The sequence below is a fragment of the Stenella coeruleoalba genome (genome assembly GCF_951394435.1).
Source record: "Stenella coeruleoalba genome assembly, chromosome: 2".
NCBI lineage: Eukaryota > Metazoa > Chordata > Mammalia > Artiodactyla > Delphinidae > Stenella > Stenella coeruleoalba.
Window position 1 is genome coordinate 61,101,082 of NC_137147.1, and position 20,925 is coordinate 61,122,006.

The window sequence follows — 20,925 nt, forward strand, 5'->3', positions numbered from 1 at the left end:
TTTACCACCGAAGGTCCTTAAGATCATCATACCTCTGCTATTGCTGACCTAAGCAACATTCAACATTCACCCCTTCCCCAATATCTAAAGAAGAAACAGTATATGTTAAGAGAGGGGGTCTTCACAAATGTTCATGGCAATAATAATAATTACATTTTAGAAATTTAAAAGAGTTTTGGGAATGGCAGCCCATGGAGAACCTTTCTGACAACATCTACACCTCAACCATTGCACTTTTAAACAGTTTTTGAAAACCAAGAGTTAAGAGAACTTAATGTACTGAGGAGAACTAACAAAGATTCTGCATTGCAGCAACAGTTGCTCACTTCCCCGGGGGAGAGCAAATGGCAAAGCAAGCATTTTTGGGCTCTTCATCCAGGTGAGAACTGAGATCTAATTTCTTCATCCTGCACAATACATACAATACGAAATATGATAATTTAAAAATGAGGGCAGTAATGACCCCTTGCCAAATGGCAGTAATTGCTTTCAAAAGATTGATTTTTGCAGTTTATGAGATGTTTGTCTTCTATCTAATAAGTTTCTTTAAGACATTCTGGCAGTGTGCTAGAATTCTAGGTTTTCATCCTGTTATTACCAAACTATGTGATATTTAGCAAGTAATTGAACCTCTGTAGGCTTTATTTCCTAATCTATAAATAAAAGGTGTTTAATTAAAGGTTTAGGTGACCATTTCCAGTTCTTTCATTCCAGAATCTATGAACCACATTATTCATTAAACCTCAAATTTGGCAGTGAATCAGAATCAGCTAGGGAGCTTTAAAAAATACAGATACCTGGGCCCCATCTCACAGAAGTTCCAATTTGGTACGACTGGGTGAAGCTTTTAAAAGCATCAAAAAAGTAGATGTACAACTAGGGGTGAGATTGCAATAAATAGTTAACTCCTTGCCAGGTCCTCCTGTGTTCCTAGATAGAGCAACCCGATCTGATCAATTGAAACATGATGAAATATCTTATGCATCCTTTTCATTTTGGCTTCTATATCCTAGATGCCCTTTCCCCTAGGCCAGTCCTTTGAAAGTCCCATGCTTTCATGCTGCCACATTACAAAATATAAACATCCAATATATGAACTCACCTGTCATGTATATGGTAGAATGGTGTATATACTAACTGATGTGTGTATACTAACTGTGACCTGTGTAAGAAGCATGTTCTGTTTTATCTAGCTCATGAAATTGTCTTAAGGGTAGATATTCAAATCTGATGGGGAGGCATAATTAGGGGATAAAGAAGTATCAGGCAATTTTACATTTAATCCTCGTAATCAGATAGGCATCGGCAGTTCATTCTACAGATAAGGAAAATAAGTCTCAGTGAGGTCTTACCTCTCTTACTCAAGATTACACAGGTAATAGGTGGTAGGACTGGGACAGGTATGTCTAACTCCAGAGGCTGTGATCTTCCCACAAGGCCATGTTGCTGCTAAGAAGGGAAGAAGTCCATTCTGCATAAACAGGGCTTTACAGGTGTTCCTATGATCATTCTTACACAGGTATGTCTAATTGGAGGGATATCCATGGTATCCCTCAGGCTCCAGTCCATAATTCAAGAGTCCTTTAACTTGGAACTTTAGAAGAATAATGAAAAGGAATACTTGAGAATGGTCCAGCCCATATGGAAGAACCATGGTAAGGACATGGCAAGACCAGCTTTCATAAACCCATAATTTGTAGCACAAATTGTTACTATCTTTTTGGAAAGTAATTTGCAGTATATATCAGGAATCTTAATTACATTCACATCCTTTGACCTAGAACGTCTGCTTCTAGGAATCTGTTTTTAGGGAATAATTATTGGTGTGAACTAATATTGAATAAAAATAATGTTCTTTAGAACATTATGTATAATAGGAAAAAAGTGGACAATCTAAATATTTAGTGAAGGTGAATAGTTCACTATACTTAAGTACATCCATATGATGAAATATTATGTAGCATCAAAAATAATGCTTATGAAGAGATTTTAATGAGGTGAGGAAATTTTAATGATATTATGTGAAAAAAAGATGCAAAACTATATGGTATGATCTCAGCTATGAAAACAAAGGATGTAAGCATTAAAACCCCAAAATGTTAACAGTAGTTATCTCCAGGTAGTAGGATTATAAATAAGGTTTATTTTTAAATACTTTTTATGCATTTAATTATTTTCTAAAATGATCATGTATTATTTTAATAACTGGGAAACACATTAAAATATACTTATAAAAATAATCATAGAGTTTGGTTAAAAAAAGATTGGACAGAAATAAATTAAGGATAGTAGACCAGAGACCTGAGTTCCAAATAAATCTAAGCAAACTCACCAAAATGCCATTTATTTTGGTAGAAATCCTTCCTCTCTATTTGGGCTACATTTTCTCCTTGTGTCAAATTAGGAGAATGGCTCAAAGTAACGTTAATGATCTTTAATATTTAAAAAAGACTTTATCTTATCACAACCTTGTTATAAAGAATCTCTATTTTCTGATAAGAACAAAATAGAAGTGTTACCCAATAATTTCTCTAGTCTCACTTTTTTTTCTGCCTTGAAACAGTAATCAGGCTGTAGCAGAGATTCCCATGGTGTTTCAAGGGCACCAAGTTTTGTGACATAGGAAAGATCAATCCAGATAAGCATATAGACACATAAAGACAAATTATGGCTGGTTAGAAACTCTGAAGGGCTCCACTGCTTAGTACAACTGAATCTGGATAAATTAGAAGGCTAACTTTCACAGCATTCCTGGGATTGCAAGAAGCCAGTGGAAGTCTTTAAGGGCAAAAACAAAAAATAGAAACAAAGAATACACAAACAAATAACACAATAACAAAACAAAAAATAACAAAACAAAACAACAAAGAGTACCCTACCCTCCAAAAAAATTCTTCCCCCAAACACTCAGAGAACTGAAATTGGAAAGGAGAGCAGTAAATGGTGGGATAAGGAGACTTTGAGGCTTGCTGTAATATGAGATTGCTAACCCAAAACTTCTGAATTCGCTAGGATTCTCTGTAGGGGAGTTTACATGATCTCACACTGATTGTGCCTTAGCCTCCTGATAGAAGCAAACCCAAATCCTCTTTGTAGGAAAGCAACCTCACTGTAGACCTTTAGGATTCCCACAGACTAAGTCCAGTTAGCTATGAGATTATAAGGATCAACCAAGCAGATAAGTGGGGGTGGAGGCCCAGCAGGGTCAGGACATTGGCTACATAAGAGGGAATGAGCACACAAGTGGATGGATTGAGAATAATGGGAATAAAATTTCTTACTTTTGAAGATGGATGTTACTAATATGAAAAGGGAGAATACAGAGTAAAACCTTGTGATATTGAATTGGAATTGCAAGTATTGGTGTGAACTCATGAATTTCAATATATGTTGATAGACATAGAAATAAATACAAATCTAAAAAATGTGTGTATATAGGTATGTGTGTGCATGCATGTATTTTGTTGCTCTGTCCATTTGAGAGTGTCTGAGAGATCTCAGTATTAAAGAGTACACCTAATACCTAAATCTTGGTTTCTAAGCACCACTCTCCACTAAAAGGAGAGGGTTCTTTGGAGAAATGGTGGATTTCAGGGCTGGGGCAGGGATAGTATAAGATAAGATTAGAATGTCTTATATCAGAAAGTAAGGACATACTCAAAGAATGATGGGAATGTGAAAAGGACATATAAAACAGTTTGAAGGGGCTCTCACTGGCCAAATCTGGGACAATTTGAGCATTAAAATAATGACACTAATGAATTCTATCACATTGAATATAATAGGAAGCCAGAGTCTTCACTGATATAAATAAATGAATGAATAAATACATGGAGATAAGAGAAAGTTCCTTTTTTATAATAGAATGCTGACTATTAAATGTAGAGGAAGTAAATGAGATCATTTCCACTGGACAAGTTGCAATTGGGTACAGGCAAGCATGGCTTCTTTGAGTATATAAGGACATTCATCCATGTGTTAACTCCATATTCATCACTTGTCGGTGTAGGTGTTAAAATGTCTGGGTAGCCCCAATGAGAACCCAGAAAGGAAAGGAAATTCTAAAATGTTACAATACCCTCCTTTTTGGGGTACATTATTTCATACTCTTCCGTTAGTCTCTTTCAAACAATATCATAAGCAGTTTCACATGATACCAGAGTAATTGCAGTTCTTTGTTTACAACATTGTCCCTTAAATAGCCTTGATGGGGCAAATGAAGAAGAGACAATACATTCTACAGAATCCAATTAATTTTGCCACTCACTATTCTGAGGTTACTTGGAATGTATTACCCTTAAATACATGGGGTAAGAAAGGCAGAGGTAATATAAACCTATGAGGATAGGGTTATTTGTCTGTTTTGTTTACTGCTATATATTAGCACCTATGCCAATGCCTGGTATATAGTAGGCACCCCAAAATGGCCTACTTGGCCTATCTTGAAGAAAATTCAAAAGAAATTAGTGTCTTTAATGTAGGCTCAGAAAAGGAAATGAGTATATTTCCTTAAATAAGGGGGATGTTATTTAGTAAAGTATATCTACATTAGCCGATTAAAAATATCAATCTCCTAAAAAATATACTAGAATCTTTGATGGTTAAGAATGCTGTTATTCATGTATTCCTGTGCTTTTTTTTTTGTATGTGTGGTTAGTTTTTTTCCCTCCGTGCTTATTTTATTTATTTATTTATTTAATTTTTGCTCTTTGTTTCGTGTGTGCAAGCCCAAAAGAATGAAAATAAGGTTACTGTGTTTTGATTTTTGAATAATATTTTACTATTTTGGGACACTACAAGGTTATTCATTAAGGAGTGTTCACACTAAGAATGATACTATGAATAATACACAATGAACAATTTAAATTCTTAAATGAGTCACACTTTCTGTGGTGGTACATTTTCTTTTCTCTTTTCTTTCTTTTTTCTTTTTTTTTTTTGGCCATGTTGTGTGGCATGTGGCATCTTAGTTCCCAACCAGGGATCAAACATGTGCCCCCTGCACTGGAAGCATGGAGTCTCAAACACTGGACCACCGAGGAAGTCCCTGTAATGGTGTATTTTAAAAGATCTTCCTATATGACATACATTCTTTAAAAATGAGTTTAGAAGATTCCAAAATCAGTTCTACATTCAGTTGGTGCTGAACTTATAAGTTATAAGCACTTATAAGTGCTGCCTATAAGCACTAGGATCACATAATGTTGACAGTAACAGACATTCTCCATGTTTTACAAGCGCTTCCCAGAATATTTGATTATATTACACCAAAAGACATAAAATTATAAGGGATGGCCAATAGAAAACTCAGAGTATTGTTTGCATGACACCAAAACAATCATTCACTTAAGTAAAAGTGCAAAGAGTGAATTCAATTAATAAACAAGCCTATTGGGTATCAAGTGAAGCAAACAGTGGTTGTTTTTTTTTTTTAAGTAGTTGTCACCGTATATACCCAGCCTAGACTTTAGGAAATAAATAAAAGGTAAGGAACAGCCCCTTCTTCTGTGATGGTCTCATCCTGCAAGCCAGAAAAAAATGTCAGTGACCTTAAGGTTGCCCTGTAGATAACGCTGTTGAGTTAAAGCGTTGGACTAGGTCTGGGGGGAATATAATCAGAGGATACACTGTCTCTGCTCTCCAGGATTTTATAGGGGCTATTTTTGAAAAGGAAATCTCATTGTTTAATGGAGAAAGAGCTTCCAGACAACAGGTTAGGAATTTTTGTTCTCTATTTGAATCTCTGTGGCCTTAGAGCTTGCTGGATTATGGGTCTGCAGATCCTTTGCCCTACACAAGATTCTCCTCTCTCTGTACAGAGAGTCAAAAATGAAGATGTTAGCACTGTATCTAATTTACACACAAAAACTTTTCAATTAGATTTTGAGAGCTTGGCCTTTTCTCTATGATCTGTTATTTATTTAACCAATGAAAAGATTATTTTTAGACAGCATAAGCAAGTTTTAAAACATACTACCTCAGCTGGTTGTTTAGATTACCTCACAATCTTCTATATTAATTTTCACTGAAATTTTTGGCTGATTTGTTTTCCAAAATAGTAATATAAGCTCTAAGGTAAAAGACTCCATATTCTACTTATTTCGAATACCTCAAAGGACCAGGTACTTGGCAAATACTTGGGTTTGAAAGTACCAGCATCATGGTTTCTAACCGGTTACAGCATATTGTCCTCTTATGGGAAACTGTCTTTTAAAGGCTAAGAATAGGTGCTTAATAGCAGTGATCAGTCAGTTAGCTAACAAAGCAATGATCCTAGCAACGTTGATGAATGGCGTAGGCACTGACATCATCTGACTCTCTGCGGAAAGGACATTCACTTCCAATCTAGTTGAGAATAACTAAGTCTAAATAGAAAATGATGTACAATATGCAAAACTCAATCTTCCAAGCCAAATAATTGTAGTATTCTAGAGCATACTGAAAGTATGTGGGTATTATATTTTATACTTTTATATTACATTAGATTTTGTACTCTACTTTGAGGCATGAGTTATCACCATGAAATAGAATTTACTTATTTATTTATTTATGTGGATGAAAAAAGCCTCCTGCCATATCAGTAAACAAAGGATGCTGTGGCCGTCAAGCCATCAGCCACTGTAGCCACCCCCAACTGTGTACCCTGAGGGGATTCAGTATGAAGAAATGCAGGATACTGGTCCTAGATAGTTAAGGTGCATATCAAAGGAATGATTTCGATGAGCCCAGACTATTGCATCTTCCCATACAGAGAAAAGCACTAAATTCATGAACTTGAGATGTCTGGTTTTCTTAAATTAATAGTAATCTTTTGATGTTCTGACTACCTGACTTTTGTTGCAAAGCCCCTATATATCCTGGCTCCCCCCTTACCTCTTCAGAGCAGCCCCTCAGAGCCATCTGAGAAGCTGTCTTCCAGGCTTAAGTCCTCAGTTTTGTCCGCCGAATAAAACATAATTCTCAACTTTTAGGTTGTGCATAAATACAGATACATGTATTTATTCATATACATGTATATATAGTTATTTATACGTAGATAAGTATTATCCATCAAAATTGTCATCTTAGAATTGTTGCTGCAGTTCTGCCACTGCTCAAAAGTTTTTGTCTTAGAGCTGGGTTGAATTGCGGAAAAAAACAACTAATCACTTATATAGTACTTTACAATCATACCTTGATTTTAACCAAATGGTATCCAGCTTGATCATGTTATTGCGATGGTTGCCTCCAAATTTGGATATTTACAAAATTCAAATTAATTCCGAAAAGAAAACTTCATGACCACTGAGGGGAATATGCAAACTAAAAAAGGAGAAGGAGAGAAAATCTCTGAGGACATTTCCAAACGAATTCCTAAAGTGTCTTGTGCAAAGAGAATGTTCCTGATATGCATTTGCCTTAACAAGACCACAACTTTGAAGGAGACAAAACCTGTTTCAGTTTTGAAAATTAAGTAATATCTTTTATCTTTTAAGTAATATCTTCTTTCCCTCTTTGGGAATGATGTGTGGTATAAATAATACTGCCATAGATTATACTACATAATTGATAGTATCTAAGAAAACAAATTTTATTAAAAGATCCCACTTGCATTAGAACATATAGAAAATTGTGTGGTAACATTTTCCTCCAAAGGCCGTCTCGCTGTAAGAGAGAAGTATCAACAAACATTCTGTTTTCTCAAGAATTTGGGAGAATTTTTTATTTATTAAAACACTCACCATTTACTATGTGCCAGTGGGTCTGCAAAGCAAAGAAAATAAGACAGTCCTCCCTCTCTGATCAATCAAAATGCCTTATTTATATCAAGAAAAAGAGAGAAAGTGTTCATTTAAAAATGAGCTAAATCTCCTCCTCCCCAAATTACAAACCCCAAATCTAAACTGTTGAGGACAGATTAGGCAATTGATTTTACTAGGTCAGAAAAATAAACTAAGGAAAGAGGATGGAACAAATAATTAAATGAAGGTAGAAAAAAATTAGTGCCTTGAAAGCAAAGTCCTAAATAGAGAAGTGTAACATGTTTAAGAGGAAATACAGGTCATGTGAACATTTTGTCCTCCATGTGCACAAAGGGAAAACAATGATTTTGAAAAATTCTGAATAACATTTACTCCGGAGTACATGTGATCTGGCTGAGAAAAAGATTTGAGAGGCTGTGGTGATGATTAGCTGGTGGGAAATGGGGCCCAAGGCCTTCCTTGCATCCAGCAGGGAGGCTGGAAGAGATGACTGTGCTTTTCACACAAGGCTCTCAAAAAAAGAAGATTAACTCGCATAGGTAGCAGGTGTGGCAACAAAGCAAGGAGAGCACACCTGAGGTGCAAATCCTAATTGAAACTTGGTTCCTTCTGAAGCTGACCCTCTGCTGTCCCACCTGTTGCCTGGTGAGCGACTCGGCAATTTCCAAGAACCCTGGTTTGAATCAGCCTCAGCCGGAGGGTGAGGTCCTTCTGGAGCTTGGGATAGCAGGAGAGGTGAGATGCAAATCCTCTCACCATATCCTGACCCCCCTTTTCACAGGAACTTCGCATTTGAGTTTTTTTCATCTACAGACCATGGCTTGTTCTTAAGGAACCGCTAGTCATTTAATTTCAGTGATGCCTAAAATGTGGGCTAAACAAAATCAAATGATATTATAGGCAACAACAGAGAGAAGTCTGAGAGGTAACTGTGTAGTTTGAGCCTTGGGAAGATACTCGAAATAGGTTAGGGTTTGCCCACTGAAGCTTCTCAGGTCCCTGGGGGACATTCCAACCACTCCTTGCCCAATACTGATCTCACGTTTATATGTTCTCATGTGACATTTACACAAGGGGGCCCACACCACTTGTTGGGGACCTGCCTACAATCATTTCATGGGCTCCTTGCACGTTCCTTCTCTCCTATGCTGCATGATTGGTGGTCTGCTGTACACTGTGCAGATGTTCTCCTGTGCTATTTCATGATTATTTTTCAAGTGGCCTCTTAGTCAAGGGATGGCAGGTCAGCACATGGAAACATCTGCTCTTACCATTTTTCTAAGCAAACAGCAGATGGCATTGCTGCTGTCCTTTTGATCTGGAGCAAAAATTCCCATGGCTAAGGTGTTGGTTTACATTGACGCTGCCTGGTAAGGGACTGCCTGAGGGTCTGCTTCCCCCAACAGTAGCACTGCTTACAGATGTTTTCTCTGCAACTCTCATTTTTAGTTTGTTTCTTCCTGGGACTCTACTTCTGCAGGGTGTCTTGAACTTTGACTCTTCTTTCTGTGATTGTTGCCTGATCACCTCACTGATATCAGTCATAGTTCCCAGGTTTCTTCCCATTTGTCACCTGTTGGGGTTCTACTCCTGTTGCCAAAGAGGAGACAGAACTGTCAGTCTGGGTCACCTCAGGATTTGGACACCAGATATGTATGTGCCATGGACTAAACAAGGTTATCTGGGAAATAGCTGAACCACCAAGCCTTTTCTAGGTGCTTGTTAAGCCAAACAAGACCATCTTTTTTTTTTTTTTTTAACATCTTTATTGGGGTATAATTGTTTTACAATGGCGTGTTAATTTCTGCTGTATAACAAAGTGAATCAGCTATATGTATACATATATCCCCATATCCCCTCCCTCTTGCGTCTCCCTCCCACCCTCCCTATCCCACCCCTCTAGGTGGTCACAAAGCACAGAGCTGATCTCCCTGTGCTATGTGGCTGCTTCCCACTAGCTATCTATTTCACATTTGGTAGTGTATATATGTCCATGCCACTCTCTTACTTCGTCCCAGCTTCCCCTTCCCCCGCTGTGTCCTCAAGTCCATTCTCTACGTCTGCATCTTTATTCCTGCCCTGCCACTAGGTTCATCAGTACCGGTTTTACTTCCTTCTGTATGACAGACTCTAGGTCCATCCACCTCACTACAAATAACTCAATTTCGTTCCTTTTTATGGCTGAGTAATATTCCATTGTATATATGTGCCACATCTTTATCCATTCATCTGTCGATGGACACTTAGGTTGCTTCCGTTTCCTGGCTATTGTAAATAGTGCTGCAATGAGCATTGTGGTACATGTATCTTTTTGAGTTATGGTTTTCTCAGAGTATATGCCCAATAGCGGGATTGCTGGGTCATATGGTAGTTCACAAGACCATCTTAAAATTACCTTTTTAACAGTTGAATTTGCAAAGCTTTAATGTTTGTGTTCCTTTAAGTCTATTACCCATTGAACAACTATTATCTTTACAAACGTTGCAAATACACAAAGAAGTTTCTTCAACTTTGTTTTCTAGTTGGAGTGTTAGTGTGTTGGAAGAAAAAAAATCTTACATTTTTTCCTAGTTATATTGGATTTTCAATGGATATTTCATTGTAATATAACCTTTAGTCATCTGTTGTGCTTCTTCATTCTCTAGCAACTTTCTTTGGTAGGGGTGTTTCTTCTTTGATGTCATCAGTCAAGACCTTTATGTATGTCTTTACTTCTTCTTCCTAGTCTTATATATCCTGACAAGAGTTCTAGGAAGCTTCAATTTCCTCATCTGTTAAATGGAGATAATTATTTTCCTTATAGAATTGTTGTGAGGATTAAATGAGATAACGTGTGCCTAGGGAGTGCTTTCAAAGTGGCAGTCATCATCATCTTATTCCTCATCATCATTCCATCATTAGTAGGTCAAGGAGTCAGAAGACACAGCTTGATCATTTCCCTGCTGAAATGTTGGGCACTATTATTATTTCTTCTTTCTCACCCTAGGTCCAAGTTTGATTGCCTTTTAGTACACCACTTGATTTCTTGTTTTATGTATTCCAGCTCTGCATTAATTTTTTTATATCCCTAGAGAACTATACTCGGATACAGTTCTTGAAATGTTTTTGGTCTTACTTGATATAAATATTATAGCTTTCTGGCTCAAGAATCCCCAGGTTCATACTTATGACTTTAACATAATATAGTAATTATCACATTTAAAGATTTATTCTAATCTTTGCCTTTGGTTTTTAGCAAAAGAAAAAAACTACAGCCATACAGTTAAACCCTCACAGAGAGATTGAAATACATTGAAACATGCTGCAGAGAGAGTCCATGCCTTTCCATGTATTCTCAGTTTGCTACTCTCTCCTCAGAGTTCCAGCCCTTCTGATCTGCAAAGCCTGTGATGATTCAAAATAGCAGGCATGGGACTTCCCTGGTGGTCCAGTGGGTAAGACTCTGTGCTCCTAATGCAGAGGTTTGAACCCTGGTCGGGGAACTAGATCCCACATGCATGCTGCAACTAAGAGTCTGCATGCTGCAACTAAGAAGCCCACGTGCCACAACTAAGACCAGGCACAGCCAAAATAAATAAATAAATACATACTTCTTTTAAAAATGGCAGGCATGTACACACGTTGATTGCTTCTTGTGTATCAGGTGGCCCGGCTATGGTAGCTCCATTCAATTTAAGTTTTATGCAGCTACTAATGTCTGTTATATTCTTGCAAATCAGACTTCAAAATGGCCCAGTTTTTAGGGTATGTAATTTTTCATAGCAAAGTATTTGGAGGCTTAGGAAATATAAACTTTTAGAATATTTGGCAGCTGCCTGAAGTGATTAGAAAAAAGAAATAATATGTGCGCCTACTGTTGTTTAAGACAAGTTCTCAAATGTAGAAGAGTTGTCAAAATGAAGGTCTTGGTACATGCCACTCTTTCAGAATTATATTAGCAAATAAAAAGGGAGGAGTAGAGGGGATATTTAAGAGAAAGTATGAGTCATAATTCTAACAAGAAAAGGCAGTCACCAACTTTGTGTGGAAACAATGTAGGAGCATGTCTAAGTCATTCTAGAAGTTGGGATTACCAAGAGCCAGTAAACTTTAAATACTGGTGATTAGTTTACGTAACACTGGAAAAACAAATCTCCTTCTATCTTTCAAACAAATATTTCTGGTGAGCCCATCCTAGTGTTCTTTTATTTCACTTCCACTCAACTCTTTTGGAATTTGTCAAATCTTATTCAAATGTTGCTCTTTTTTCCCCCTCATGTGTAGCCTTAGGAATAAGGCTGTCCCCGAAAGAGGTTTACCCATTCTTAGCTAACTTCTTTCTTAATTTAATACCACATTTGACTTTGTCCTTGAAAATTTTGATTTGAAAATTCGATTTGCCACACTTCCTTCTCCTGCCCCAGTTAGGCCTGATCTTTATCCTTTAAATGAATGCTCTTGTGCTGTTTCCTTTCCCCTTTCCCCTGAGAGCTTTCAGTTCATTTCTCCATTTACTTTGTTTCCTTCAATCTTTACAACTATTTTGCAATCCAATTGGATCAATTTAACTGATTAATATTAACGTGTTATAACTTATTGTACTTTCAGTTTAATTCTCACGGTAAAAACCGTTCCTCTTCCTAGTTATGTAGTCTTTCCTGAATCAGTAAATTGGTCAGTTTTCCACTCGAGGTTAACTCCAGAATTGGCCCTGCCTCTCTCCTGAACTCGAATCTGCCTTCCTCATCTGCTACTGAACATCAGTTACATTGGTATCCCTCCAATGCTATAAACTCATCATGTCTCCGTGTTTGGTAATGGAACCACTCAGTTATCCTAGCCAGCAGATTTGGTGTTTTCTCCCCCTTATGCTTCCTCTTCTTGTTCCACATTCAACTGGTCACCACATCCTGTAAGTCAGCTTCCAGTGTGTTACTCTCACTGATGTGCTCAGTTCCACGCTTATGTCACTGAATTCATTCAACCCCTCACCACTTTTATCCTCCTCCATTGTTCCCAACTTACAACTCATCCCCCTGCCATTACCACCACCCCACACATGTCCCACCCTCAGCTTCCCTGCCTCCTGCCACTGCCAATCCAAGATACACACAGCCACCAGATTTTTCTTCCTAAAATGTGGCTCTAATAGTTGTTTATTTCTGACCCAAATCCTTCAGTGCCTCTCTGCTGCCTACTACCTCCCTCCGCAATCACTACCTGCAAGGACACTGGTCATTCTTCAAGACCTGCTCCAGGAAGCCATCCTTGGTTCTGCCATATTGCTTCCAAAGCCTGCTGGCCATCTGACTTTACTTGTTCCTCTTTCTTAGTCCATCAACCTCTATCTCCTGTTATAGCTTATTGTATTGCTTGCTTTCTTTTTGGCTAGAATTTAAGATCCATGAAGGTGACAACCATTGCCTTAAATATTCCTGTATTCTTCATGGTGCCCAGCATAAAGCCTAATACATGCTTGGTACTTGATAAATATGTATATGTTGAAAATATATATATAATATATATATTTACATATATAATATGTATATAATTAAATATTAATCTCTAATATCTTCACTTATTTGTTACTTTTTTTTAACATAATACTCACACCTAGTGTTTCTTTACTTTTGCAACACTCCAAGACTCAGGACCTCCCCTTCCCAACCAGTTCTTATACTTTGCACAAGAAAGTGGGAAAGAATCCTTCAAAAGCCTGTTATTATCACATTTGGATTAATGAGGAAATGCTCAGAAAGGAACTCAGAAAGTTCATTTCAGTTTGCCTTTCCTGGTGAGCCTACATATTTACCTGAACTTTAAAAATCTTGAAGAGCTTTATTTGCTTATATATTTATCTCCTCTGCCAAAAAGTCTTTGAATCCCCACAGGCAGGGACTGATTGAATATATTCAATGTGTAAATGTTGAATATACAAATGAATGTATAAATATAGACTGTATAAATGTAAAGGAAGCTGGATGTTTTAACATAACTTCTTTTAAGAGCTCTTTGAAGAGTAAGAGATTAGTCATATGACTAATCTGTAGTAATTTGTTACCTTTACTTTTAGTTCAGCACAACGATACCTGCATGAAAATATTAGGTTAAACTATATGAAACTGATGATGTTTGAGCATTTTAACAAAAACAGCAATTTCACATGGCTCAATCTATGGAGGCATGGAGTGGGATCAGTCTTGAATCTCTAGAACCTAGTGTTTGTACTTTGGATCTGTGTACATCTGGTTCTTTCTTCTCCCTAAACTGGTTTGTTATTTTACTTTTGACTCAGCCTATAGAGACAAAATGCTAATTAGTAATGCTACTTGTTAGTCATTACTGATAATTATTGGCTTAATTCCCTGCAGTTATAGGTTCATATTAGTTCATAATTAGTTGGTTTTATTATACCAGTAATTAAAATAGAAAATTAATTGAGTATTTCCTTTTCTTTGATGTTGGCCTAAAGGTATATACATGCCATGTCATGACTCTGACTCAGTAACTTTCATGCATGTTGGTGAATTATGCTCTTAAGCTCATCCATTCATTGACGATTCCATCAGCAAGTGTTTCTCGAGCACCTACTCTGGGCATACCACCTCAAACAACATAGGGCTCCTGGCCTTAAGGAGAGATGGTATGAAAAGCGCCTGGCCTACGATCTTTGCTCAACTGACAGTCGCTGTGATAATCGTTATTGTGATGGTGGTCACAAACCCAACTGATAGTTAGCTATATTCTAAGAATTACTCTTCATAATAAAAAGATTATTTTATTCTTTTTTTTTTCCTTCTGACATTTTCATGACTAAGGAGAGTGAGAAGAATCTAGAGGGGGCATCGTTAAGTAAATGCTCAATTGTGACAACTTTATAGGAATTCATTTGGATCTTTGCTCAAGGTGTGCAGAGACAATGGGATCTGGAGCCTCTTCCCTCTTTCTGCTCTTCCCCTGCTGGGCACTAAAGCACCTGAGAAGTATTTCCCCTGTGAGAGCAAGGCTCAAAACCTGTACCACCAAAACGGTCCTGCTTGCGTCTGCCTCTGTCGCCTGCTTGGGATAGAAGATTTGAAGTACAGAAGTGAGTGTCTAGGGCTTCTTTGGACTCTAATACTGAGCTTGGTTGGTGGTAATAAAAACTAGAGTGTGATTTCAGGCCCCCAAGTGTCCAGTAGATTCACTGTGGTCCAGCCCCTCATTCCACAAAGGTCTTGCATAGCCCACAGGGGAAACCAGATTGTGAGACAAGATAGCAAAAGCTAAACAAACCTATTCCCGTGCCTGGAAAAGCAGCTTAGCCCGCAAGCTCTAGAGCAGGACCCTGGAACACCAACCTTGGGCATGAAAGACCACATACTTATTTATTTAATTAATTAGTTTCTGCTTTGTACATAAGTCATGTTTCCCAAAATTTAATTGTGATTGTTATGAGGTTATTCAGAAGAGGAAAAAGCTAAATTTTCCAATATACTTTCTTAATTTTTATACTTTTTCTAATGCCATCCTTTGATTTTTACATCTCTGTAACTTCGTAATTTAAAAAAATCAAGGCTGAATGAACTCTAAAGGCCTTTGTTCTTATTAGATTTATTAATCCTGCTTTGCTGAGAAGACTTGACCCTGTGGTTGCATTATCTTGGGATCAGGATATATTTCACTATATTTTCTTTGATATATGTACAGTAAAACTCCAGACCCTAAAATAAAGTCCCTTGCTGGGCTTCTTCTCCCTGGGAAAGAATACACTTTATGGCCAGATGGAATGGCATCATGTCTCACTGCTGGGGTAGCACAGAAAGGACAACATCACTGAACGCTATCCATTCTCATTCAGCGGAGCCTTCTTAGTTTTGTCAGGTGCTGTAACTTGGACCCAACACTGAGCTGCAGCTCAGGAGACAAAACAGTTGGAAAACTTGGGGAAAGGCTCTAAGGGTCAGTGAAATTTACTGTGGGCAGCTGCTGCTTCAAAGCCACTCTCTGTGCAGAAGCCTATTAAGAAGTAGTAGGTTACGTTCCTGCCGTTTCCCCCAGCATGATGGATGATGCTCTGAAAAGAGAAAAGACTTCCTGTTCCACAGAGGTGGCTTTCCTCTAAGGCTGCCTCACTGTGTTTCTCAGGCTCTCTCCGTTCCGTTTCTAACCATTGAATTCACTGCTCCACTACATTTAATAATAACCTGGATTTGTCAGGAATGACTGACTGTGACTCACCAGTGACTGCTTGTCAATCAACAGGACCTCCCACTCTCAGACAAGGGGCTTAGCTGTGCTGTCCGTGCAGGGGAGAAGCTCTGTGAGGGAAAAGAATCAGGTTGCATATGGTCAAATAAAGAAGAAGAAGTGGCTTCAGCATTTGCTTGACCTCCTTTGCCTTCAGAAGCATTTTCACTTCACCTCATGTAAAGAAATTATTCCTCCCTGGCCTTCTCTCAGGCCCTGGTAATTGCCAAGCTTACTCCTACCACAGAGATTTTGTACAGGCTGTTCCCTTGACTATGCATGCTTTTCCCTCCTTGCTTTGCTTTCTTAACTGCTACTCATCTTTCCATTCTCAGATTATTTCACCCCCCCACCCACTTCTTGCTTAGGTCAGAGCTCCCAGCTCAAGATGTCCGTAGGACAATGTCCCTTCCTTGGCCGCAGATTTTCAGTGACCATTCAATGGATGTCTTTCTCACTCTCTATGTTATTAAGTACTATGTGTCTGTCTGTCTGTCTGTCTCTCTCTCTCCCCCCCGCCCCCCCCCACACCATTGCACAATGCCTGTCCTCCCTGCCCCAACTTCAGGTTCCTCAAGGACAGGGATGGTGGCTGCCAGTCTCCATCATTTTTACTTCCATTGTCCACTACTCAATGCATGTTTGTTGTGGCTGGATACAGTGAAATTATACAGATAATTTCTCTGTCATTAGGAAAGCAGAAACTTGTCATTATATCCTTTCCACAGGCATAAACAGATACACAACATTCATGGTATGAGGTACATATTTCAAATAAAGTTCTCTCTTACTGACCCTATCAAATAACGGTTACCAAGTGCTGTTTATTGTTTAGGATGGTCCTTTGCTGTTGTACGGAGATGACTAACATAGATAAAATCCCTGCCCTCCTGAGGCTTATCATCTAAATAGGAAACATCAGATAAAGACCAGAGACGAAAGTGTTCACTTGTGGGAATGTGAGAGAATCACAAACATGAAGGAGAGGAAAGTTTAATTCTCGCTCCTTCTACAGGGTCAGATCTGTGGACTCGAGAAAGCTAAAAATGTAACTGACCCTTGGTTAGTGGTGATTTATATAGACCTACAACCCATAAATCTTGTGATTTCATTCTAAAATTAACCCAATATTCAAAAGGAAAAGAAGTCAAGATTCCTTACAAGATTTTGGGGGTGGCAGCAGGTGCATTTTGTTGACATTTGTAGTTAGCCAGAGCTAAGGAGTTAAGTATTTAGGGAAATGAAAATTCACACAGAGGTTTCCTCTTGCTGTGTGATTTAAAGGCTTTTCATTCCCTGTGAAATCCCTGCAGGAGCTTCTAAAGAAGAGGTCAGGAAAGGAGGAACGCAAGGGATAAAGGTCTGGTCCCCCCAGTCCTCCAACCAGAAGGGCTTTGTGCTGAAACCTTCATTTTAGAATTTTAGAATCCATTAGAAGAAAGAGTTCTGCTGCCATGATTCACTAACTTTTGTTTAAACTGCAGAATTCAAGAATTCTTGTGCAGGGCAAATGACAGTAGTCAGTGAATTTGAATGTTGGAGGACAAGAATGTTAGTAAGCTGGGAGGTGTGAGTATAATATGTAGACAAAGAGAGATGTAGTCACATGTCCTATAAGAAAAGCAAGGAATTGATGAGATCGTAACACTGATCCACTGATCAGTGAGGACTTTAGGTCAGGCTGTGCTGAATCTACTCCAGCACACACAAGGGCTCTTCTTTGAGGTATCTGAATTGAGTAGAAAGAGACTCTTGAGCAATTCCTTTGATCAACTCGGGAATTTCCTCTAACATGCCTTCGCGTTGCTTAGAGGTTCATTCTCTATGGTGGAAATGGGAGTTGTTGGAATGTCTGGGAAGTCATAGATCGCTGTGCTGATGGGAAACTCCCCCTCTTCCCTTTTTTGGATACTTTCTTGAAATGTTTCTTTAGAGATAGCAAATGAGGCAGAAGAGCAGAGGAAAGAGAGAAGTCACCTTGAAAATGGAGATTCAGCTGTTTCTCATGACTGTGACACCTCTGAGCCATCCACTTTCTTATGTTCTATGTAGTTCCTATCCCAAACCAAAAGTATGTTTACAAATTGTTGTCAGACAGTTAGGGCTCTCTTAGAGGCTATGATTTATTTTTATGTTTAAGTATCATATTAAAATATTATATTAACTAAAATAAATTATATTAAACTAAATAAAAATATTATATTAAAATAGAGTATTTCATAAGAATATGAAAATTATTTGTCATAATTTAATGAGAATCTGTTAGTGTAAGAGAGTGGGGAATAAACTCAGAAGGAAAATATTTCTGGTCTAGTGTACTCTAAAAAATATTGGACTTGCTCCAGAATATTTTACTTTTATTTTTGATAGGAATAAATAGGAATGCTATAGTTCTTACTTGGAAAGTATGTCTATATATAGTGTGTGTGTATTTATATACCAAAACCAAGTGAGATTATTCAAACATTGGAATGTTAGAGATTATAAAATTCTCTGTAAATTTCACTGTGTCATGAGGTCTTTGTTCTTTGTTAAAAATTAAGAAATTTAAAGGTCTATTGACAATCCTCAAAAATAATAAACATTTGAATCTTAAATTATCAAAAATCATAACCAAAATTCACTGATCTGGTTGAGGGGAGATTCATTTTTAAAAGAATATAGCCTAAGATTTTAAATTTAGTGGAATGGAAAAGATGGATAATAACTGTAGAATTGTGAATTTATTATGTTTACATGGAAAGTCACGATGATTGTGATATGAAATAATGATGTCATTTGATTAAAGCATAAATCTGTTCCATAGGTCAGGATCAAAAGGCAGCATTTTCACCCTCAATTTGATCAATTCTGAGGATTCCAAAAGAGAAACAAAGCTAGCAAATATTAAAAAAAAAAATCAAATTAGCACATCTGCTAACCAATTGATCCCTATCCTTTGAAAGGAACCACAAACATTTAAAACTGACTGAACACGAAGTAGGTAATTGGAAGACAAAGTCAGATCCCAGCCACAACCATTCCTTTAACTTAGAAAAGCCTTTTCTCAATCTTAGAAACATCCACATGGGTAGAAAAAACAAACTCATCTAATCACACAAATCAGAACTGAACTGATAAGACAGATAGAAGAAAATTGTTACCTTCCCCATCACAAGCAAGTCTGTAATTCCGATATTAGAATAGATATGTCCATGTTAAATAGTTTATCTTCTTGAAATGCATAATCAAATTATAGTTCTGGGTGAGCACACTGGGTGGGATTGTGTGATTATACTGCAGGCACTGATTCTACTTACATTTATATTCACTTTTGCTTAATACCTAAGCGTATTGTTTGAGTGTTGACAAGGTACCAAAAATGTTACTTTGTCCTTTTACTGCACCTCTCATGAGAGGATCTTTAAGAGCTTTACTCACATTAGTGTGTTATTCCCAGGATTATTCTGACTGTTTTATAACTGAGGAAACTGCTTCCCATGGATATAAGTAACTTGTTCAAAGGCTGCAAACCAAGTCTCTAATGTGGCTACAAAGCCGCTCCTGATTCCAGAGCTTGACTATTCCACCCTCGAGATTAACACTTGAAGGAGGCATTCTGTGATGGCTTTCACCCAGAGAATGGTCATGTGGACCCCATTAAGTTAAGAATTTGTGAACATGCATGAGGGATCCACTTTGTAGAGTCCATACAGAAAAGGGTTGCTGAGCAAACAAAGTAATAGAAATACAGGGAAAAAATGGTTAACTTGCTGCATCGAAAGATTGCCAAGCATTTCATCTGTACTGACTTAGACTCAATATGTTGATTATAAACAAGCTATTGATTCATAAATTAAGATGCATATACTTAGAAACATTTTATTGGTATTTGGTTTGAGTCCATGATAATTAGTGTTTATGAGAAGGTAGTAAAACTATATTAAGTTAAAAATATATTTACTCATTTTGGCTTTTCATGGATTTAGACTAGGAAATTGTATATGTACAAAAGAAGTCTTGGAAAATGAAAGCACTAAATAACCTTTGCAAATATAGCAAAAGTGCAATTTCTAAAAGAGGTTTCAAGGGAGAGATGGAGAAGAGTATTGTGGAATTGTGAATGTAGCAATCCTGGTAGACAGGAAAAGCGATTTTTCACTGAGACTTTTGAGTGTCCCTCTGCTTCAGTTAACAACTTTCTTCACAAACAAAAAGCAGTGATGTTCTATCTGTGATTCTTTTGGATTTTGCCATGTAATGAGAGGTCACCAGGTGCTCCTGGCAGTCTTTGAGCAGGCTTGCAAAGTTGGAGCAAGACTGGCCTGGCTTGGAACGAGGGTAGATGCACTTCTGTGCATGTACCTTTGGCAGCTCATTTTGCAGACAGGGATAAAGGTTGTAGCAACTCCATTTTCCATTGGTGAAGAGTCAAAACATGGCTTCTACAAGCGGGTGCAGGATACCAGCAAGAATAGCCTGCTTGGTCATGCACATTGATTCAACTGTTTATTTTGATCACAACCCCATGCACGGTCTTGTATCTCTCTGTGCTGAAGGCGGATAGAGCTATTATTATTATGGTCCCTGCATGAATAATCTATTATTTTCAAATATAAATTTTCCCTTTACTCTGTCAGCCATAAATACCTTCTTTGCTAACATGCTGTTCAGGATCACCATAATCTGGGGAAGGGCCATTTTTATATCCTCTGTTCACATGATCTAAGCAGCATTTTTGCATGGCTTTGGGGAATAAAACAGGAAAAAGGGGGAAATTTTAAAAATAGAATAAGCTTAATGGCTTTTTCACTTATCTTTCCTTTAACCACTTTAATATACTATGGGGGGATATGTACTAACCTTTGGTAGAAAGGGGGGCCTATTTTGTAACCAAAAGAAAGTGGAAAATATTTCTGGAACATTTTGACTTTCTTTCAACCTCTTAAATGACTCAAAAGAAATATGGAATAATAAAATAAAAGCTTGAAGGCTG

At 37.7% G+C, this 20,925-nt stretch overlaps 1 protein-coding gene across 8 annotated transcripts in view; it reads left to right on the forward strand.

The window, feature by feature from the left end:
• Positions 1-20,925, forward strand: part of SLC25A21 (solute carrier family 25 member 21) — a 533,965-nt gene that overhangs the window by 192,822 nt on the left and 320,218 nt on the right. The window lies entirely within an intron of this gene.